The sequence below is a fragment of the Hyperolius riggenbachi genome, chromosome 4 (assembly GCF_040937935.1).
Source record: "Hyperolius riggenbachi isolate aHypRig1 chromosome 4, aHypRig1.pri, whole genome shotgun sequence".
Lineage (NCBI taxonomy): Eukaryota > Metazoa > Chordata > Amphibia > Anura > Hyperoliidae > Hyperolius > Hyperolius riggenbachi.
Genome location: NC_090649.1, coordinates 317,046,437 through 317,054,342, shown reverse-complemented (window position 1 = coordinate 317,054,342; position 7,906 = coordinate 317,046,437).

Below are 7,906 nucleotides of genomic sequence, written 5' to 3'. Positions count from 1 at the left end.
AGACTTCTCTCGATCCTCTCCCCTCCTCTGGAACACTCTCGTTCAACACATCTGCCACTCACCCACATTTACTCTTTTTAGGCGCAATCTGAAAACTCACCTCTTCAGGCAAGCATACTCTCCTACCTAGGACACTTTGCCCACTGACCACCATTTCTACCACCCCATACACAGCTTCCCCTTTACCTACAGTCCTATACCTTAAACCTTTAGACTGTAAGGCCTTTTGGCCAGGGCTCTCTTCCCCTTTTGTCTCACAATGCTGTGTAATGGGTGTACTGTACATACCTCCCACCTATGTGTAAAAATATGTAGTTAATTTGTTCACTGCATTAGCTGTTATCTACTCTTGTCTTGTATTAACTGTTGTACTGTTTATTTTGTATTGATATAGCCTGTATGCCGTTGAACAGCGCCTTGGAAGATGCGGATGCTATATAAATCAATAATAATGATAATATTGTCAGAAACACCTGCTCTGCTGCATGCTTGTTCAGGTTCTATGGCTAAAAGTATTAGAAGCAAAGGATCAGCAAGGCTGCCAGGAAAATGGTATTGCTTAAAAAGGAAATAAATATGGCAGCCTACATATCACTCTCACCTCGAGTTCACTTTAAGAGCCATAGGCTGTGAAGAACCACAGTGCTACCTATTCTGAAACACGGGTTCCCAGCGTTAAACCTGCACAGTGATATTTACACATTTGGAGAAACTACATTAAGGTAGATCCGAGATAAACTTTTACTCATTGCATAATTGTGTTCCTTTCATATAGTTTATAGGGCATTCCTCAAGCCAAATACTTTTTTGTTTTTGTTTTAACACTTTAATTCCCTTTTAACTTAACAAGCCTCGCCCACAGCTTTTCAGAGTGCCTTGGCATTTTCAGACAGTAGCAAGGGCTTACAGGAGCTCAGTCTGTGCAGGAGGAGGGGAAGGTGTTACTAGCCATTGATTTCAGAGGCAGAGGGGAGGAGGGAGGAGGAGAGGGGAGTGAATTTACACACAGGCAAGCTGATAGCATCTCCAGCCCTTAGCCTGTGACAATGTGACAAATAGAACATGGCTACCCTTATTGTATCACAGGAATAAATAATCATAAACTTTTGAAACTGTTTGCAGCTAGATATGCTGTGTAAACTATGTAAACTTTAGATAAGATATATAGACAAGTTACTTGTTATAGTTAGTTTTTCATCTCGGATCCGCTTTAACTTTTTATGAGTTGGTAGTATTTAACACGTGTGCAATTATCCTTCACAGGTAGTCATTACCACTATGTGGTAGTGGTAGAAATAACTGGAGTGAGGTGGAGAGAGGGCTATATAAGGCACCGTTGCATGTACGTCATTTATGTATTCTGCATCTGGGATATAGGGTCTGAAAAGATCATTCATACCTGAACATCTGAGTGATCCACTAAACTTGGCCTTATGTCTCCACTGATGATGAAAAAGATTCCTCCGCACACCTTCCTTAGGTCAAAACCAGTCCTTTTTATTGAATCATCTTAGAAAAGGGCAAACATAGAACAGCATGCAAGCTGACACGTTTCTTCCATTAGAGGAGGACAGAGTGAGTGCAATAAGCTGAGGCTGGGAGCACACTGGACTGTCGGTTTTCTGGATACATTTGCACACTATGTGTGTCTGTATGTGTGAAAATATGCATGTTTTATCATAGATGCGAATGTAATTGATAGAGAAAATGCTCCCAGTGTTTCACTGCTGTCACTTTTTATATGCATCAGGAAAACACCTTCAAGTGTACACTAGCCAATTGATTAACATTGGATTTCAGTTTACCTGTGCTGAAAGCGAGGGCAGGGGGGCCCCATCCAAAGTTTCACAGAGGGGCCCAGTGATTCCTAGTTAGGCCCCGGTGTTTCTTGTGGTGACAGCTTTGTGGAATTTTGGTATTTGTGGTGATGGTAGTCATGGGAGTGGTGGTCATTGTGATGGTGGACACCAGTACCATCAGGTATGAAATATCTATCTATCTATATATATATATCATATATACACACACAGTATATACAGTATATATTGCATCCATAATCATAAACACAGAGCTTTAAGTAGTAATAATACTACAGCAAACATTATTCCCCTTTTTCTGGTAATCAAATCCCCCTTTGAAAGTCTTGACAACCAGAGATGCACGTTTATAGAACTTTGCCTTAAAAGAAAAATTATAAATGAAATATTTTAGCATTCACTGCTTTCTTGAGCAATGTAAAATCACATAAACAACGTGCTGAGCCTAAAATGGCCAGCAGAGGGAGCGCAAGGTCCGATTACAGCAGGAGAGTCTGTACCATGCAAGAAAGCTCCTTTGTCAAGTGTCTATGTATAATTTATGTGCACTAAATATCTAAGGAAGATAACAAAAGTAATAAACATGGAAGTGTGGGTAGTATCAAATAACTGTCAGAGAATATTGCATACTAGCTGTGAAGCAGTTATAGGGGTACTTTTTTTTTATAAGTGTATATAGGTGGTGGTGGAACCTAGACCATTTTCTGAGTAGCTATCTCCATCAATGTATTATAATGATCATACAATAAAGCTGACTTCTCAGCTCTTACATCAGCTTTCCATTTCACCTCAGCTTCGTGTTTACTTCCTGCAACTTGAGCAATCAAAATCTGAGCATTTTGGCAGAGGATGCTCATATTATGCCTAAATACACATTTCCGAATTCCTCTCCACACATGAATGCCAGTGAAGAAAGGATACCACCATAAACAGAGAACAAATAAAGACAATGTGTACCGTATGTTATGCTATGACGATGTACTAGGTCTGATCAATACAAATCTGTTTAACCTTTCACATGTATTCTAGGTGACAGGCAATGAAAACCATAGGAGTGGATTATTTGTACAGGAATCAATGTGCCTCTTAACCACTTGAGGACCCACCCTTTACCCCCCCTTAAGGACCAGCGCTGTTTTAGCTGATCTGTGCTGGGTGGGCTGTGCAGCCCCCAGCACAGATCAGGGTGCAGGCAGAGCGACCAGATCGCCCCCCTTTTTTCCCCACTAGGGGGATGATGTGCTGGGGGGGTCTGATCGCTCCTGCCTTGCCTGGGTGTTGCGGGGGGGAGGGGGGGGGGGGGTAGGGGGCAGCGCCATACAATGTAAACAAAGTGGATTATTTCCGCTTGTGTTTACATTTAGCCTGCGAGCCGCGATCGGCGGCCCGCAGGCTATTCACGGAGCCCCCCGCCGTGGATTGACAGGAAGCAGCCGCTCGCGTGAGCAGCTGCTTCCTGATTAATTAGCCTGCAGCCGGCAACGCAGAACTGCGTCGCTGGTCCTGCAGCTGCTACTTTGCCGACGCGCGGTATGAGTGCGCGGTCGGCAAGTGGTTAATAATGTCATTCTGGCACAAACGAGACCAGTAATGTGAGAATAAGTTATCTTCAGTAAAACTGCATGTCATAGCAATCATCAGTTCCACTGACAAAGGTTACATAGATAGGATGCACATTGCCATTTCTGTATTCCGCTTTCTTTTAATTTTTACACCCTCACAAGAGGCCCTGTTGGTCCTTTAAATCGGACCTGAACTCAGAACGTCCTCTCTGCTCTAAAAGATACGCAACAGAATAATAACATTTAAAGGAAAACATGTCTTTGTTACAGCTGATTCAAATCCTAACCTAAATCTCCAGTGTTTCTACTTCCTACTTTCATGGAAGCAGACATATTGTTAACATCCTATGCTTTCAAATGAGCGTATCTACCATGGTAGTCATGTGACACAGGGGAGAGATCAAATTACAACTTGTAATTAGACACAGTGAGGGGACATTAGGCAGTAGGAAATTAGAGGGTGAACTCTCTAAATACATGCAGGGTGCATTTCTCTATGTTTTCCTTCAGTTCTGTACAAGAGTTCAGGTCCTATTTAATGATTTGGCTTCACCCACAATAAATACAGAAGCTCAGGAAATCAACATATTTTACCCTCTTTGGCTTCCACAGTCTGTTTTTCAAACTGTTGATTGTTCTAACATGCAATTTTTGTAGAGGAACTTTAATATTGAACTTCATCCCAATCAGTAGCCAATACCACTTTTCCCAAAATAAATCTTTAGGCTATTCCTATGCAGAAATGCTAGTGTTGCGGAACACGCTAGCGTTTTTACAGCTAATGAAAGTTTATGTAAAAACGCATATATGTGTGTTTTAGACTCCCTGCACACTGCAAATCTGTTTTGCGATTCCGATTCTGTTTCCGATTTGCAATTCCGATTTTCCCTGAATGCAATCAACAGAAAAACGGAGGAAAAAACGCAGCATGCAGTAACGATAAAAAAATCTGAATCGGATATAAAAACTGATTAAAAATCGGAATCGCATGCAGTGTGCAGAGAGCCTTACACTGTGCGTTTTTGAAAACACACAACTTGCTGCATCATTTTCAAAAACACAAGTAAAATGCACAAAATGTATCTCAATGGAGACGCAGAGAAATGGTTATTATACTGTTGTATATCTTTTAGAGCAGAGGGGAAGTTCAAAGTTCAGTTCCGCTTGCAAACAATACAATGCAATGCAAAAACGCACCAAAAACATAGCAAAAAAATAAAAATGGATAGTACAGAAAACACATATTTTTGCAGTGCCTATTGTGCTCCCAGCACCACCTTTTCTCAAATAGTTCATCAGGGATATTTGTGTGGCTTATACTGAGGTGAAACCCCTCCCACAGTGTGATGTCATGGCTGTGGCCATGACAGTTTCCTGTCTGTGAACCTCTTTGCATTGTGGGATATAATTGCTGTTGCCAACTGCTAATCAAGCAGTATTTACGTGTGTGTGTGTGTGTGTGTGTGTGTGTGTGTGTGTGTGTATATATTAGCAGTAAAAAGTATGTGAACCCTTTGGAATTATATGGCTTTCTGCAAAAATTGGTCATAAAATGTGATCTGATCTTCATTTAAGTCACAACAATAGACAGTCACAGTCTGCTTAAACTAATACCACACAAGTAATTAAATGTTTCCATGTTTTTATTGAACACACTATGTAAACATTCACAGTGCAGGTGGGAAAATTATGTGAACCCCTACACTAATGACATCTCCAAGAGCTAATTGGAGTGAGGTGTTAGCCAGCAATCAATGAGGTAAGATTTGAGGTGTTGGCTACAGCTACCCAGCCCTATAAAAAAAAACACACAACAGTTTTCGGTTTGCTTTTCCCAAGAAGCATTGCCTAATGTGAATGATGCCTCGCACAAAAGAGCACTCCGAAGACCTACGATTAAGAATTGTTGACTTGCATAAAGCTGGAAAGGGTTATAAAAGTATCTCCAAAAGCCTTGCTGTTCATCAGTCCATGGTAAGACAAATTGTCTATAAATGGAGAACGTTCAGCACGGCTGCTACTCTCCCTAGGAGTGGCCATCCTGTAAAGATGACTGCAAGAGCACAGTGCAGGAAACTGAATGAGGTGAAGAAGAATCCTTGAGTGTCAGCTAAAGGCTTACAAAAGTCGCTGGCATATACTAACATCCCTGTTAGTGAATCTATGATATGTAAAACACTAAACAACAAAAATGGAGTTCATGGGAGGATACCACAGAGGAAGCCACTGCTGTCCAAAGAAAACATTGCTGCATGTTTAAAGTTTGCAAAAGAGCACCTGGATGTTCCACAGCAGTACTGGCAACATTTTCTATAGACAGATGAAACAAAATTGAGTTGTCTGGAAGAAACTCGCAACACTATGTGAGGAGAAAACAAGGCACAGCACACCAACATTAAAACCTCATCCCAACTGTGAAGTATGGTGGTGGGAGCATCATTGTTTGGGGCTGCTTTGCTGCGTCAGGGCCGGGAAGGATTGCTATCATTGAAGGAAAAATTAATTCCTAAGTTTATCAAGATATTTTGCAGGAGAACTTAAGGCCATCTATCCACCAGCTGAAGCTCAGTAGAAGATGCGTGTTGCAACAGGACAACGACCCAAAGCATAGAAGTAAATCAACAACAGAACGGCTTAAACAGAGGAAAATACACCTTCTGGAGTGGCCCAGTCAGTGTCTTGTCCTCAACCCGATTGAGATGCTATGGCATGACCTCAAGAAAGGGATTTACACCGGGCATCACTAAAATAATGTTTAATTTGAAACTGTTCTGTAAAGAGGACTGATCAAAAATTACTCCTGACCGTTGTGCACGTCTGATCTGCAACTACAGGAAACGTTTGTGTGAATTTATTGCTGTCAAAGGAGGTTTAACCCGTTAGTAAATCCAAGAGTTCACATACTTTTTCCACCTGCACGTTTACATGGTGTGTTCAATAAAAACATGGAAGTATTTAATTATTTGTGTGGTATTAGTTTAAGCATATTGTGATGGTGTATTGTTGTGATGAAGATCAGATAACATTTTATGACCAATTTGTGCAGAAATCCATATAATTCCAAAGGGTTCACATACTTTTTACAAATGCCCTTATCTATAAACACACACACTAACAATGTGATAGACTAAAAGGTGTGTGTATGTATATATATATATATATATATATATATATATATATACATATACATATACATATATATATATATATATATATATATATATATACCTTTTAGTCCATCACATCGTTAGTGTGTGTGTTTATAGATAAGGGCATTTGTTGGTGCTGTCTTGCCTTCTTGGTTTATATTTTTCCCCTACTGCTATTTTTCGATAAAGTTCCTCTTTAAGTGACGGTAGTTTCTAGTCATGTACTTTTCATCATTCCCTCATCAGAGCTGTCATCCTACGTTATCTGTGTTTATAGACATAAGCATGGTCGTAACAATTGGGGCTGCAGCCCATTCGCCCGCGGGGGGGCGCTCAGGGCCGTTTTGGGGGGCTGGAGGGGTTGCAGCATGAGGGGAAAGCTATGGCCACACTCGGCGGGGAGGGGGGACGGTTCCCCCCCCCTCCCTTACCTCGGGCTCTCCCCTCTGCGCTCCCCTCCAGCTTCAATAACCATATGTGTGCAGCGGCGGGCAGCGGCAGCTACATACCTTCCGTGCGCTCCAGCATGGACGCTTCTCTCTGTAGCCTCTGACGCGACTTCCTGTATAAACAGGAAGTCACGTAAGACACTAGAGAGAGAATCGTCCGCGCTGGAGCGCACGGAAGGTATGTTTGTCTGCCGCTGCCCGCGGCTGCACACATATGGTTATTGAAGCTGGAGGGGAGTGCAGAGGGGAGAGCCCGAGGTGAGGGAGGGGGGGCAGGGGGACCCGGTGGGTCTTAGTTACGCCCCTGCACAAAAGACTAAAAAATGCTAGTCTAGTTGAGGGAAACCACGGCTGGTTCCTGCTCACTGCAACTTAGTCGTGTCCACTCATTCATAAGAAATAAGGGACACAGCAGGAAACACTATCCAAGCCACCATTTAGTGGTGCTAGTCTAGTTGAGGGACTAGGTAGGGGACCAGGTGGGAAGCCTCATAGACCAACAGCCACTCCCTGTTTACGGCAACTTAGTCATGTCCACTATTTGCAACTATATTTGTAAAATATAGGTGACCTGGTGGGAGACATTAATGCTTGAATTGTACACCAGGACCCATGCCCACGCTCTAGGACCGCTGGGCTTCGGACACAACTTTACTAAACCTATATGGTTGGTAAGCATGGTGTTTCCTGCTGGGTCCCCTTTTTTGTTACAAATTAGTGGACGCGACCAAGTTGCCATGAGCAGGAAGCAGCTGTGGGTTCCATCAACTATACTCAGGGGCGTCTCTAGCCATTTTGTCACTCCAGGCGAGAAAACCTGTGGCTTCCATTCCCCCCTCCCGTGTGGTGCCCCCTGATGAAAATAATCATAACGCAGCAATGTTTCACCATGAGATAAAAGTAATGCGGCAATCTTTCACCAGAAAATA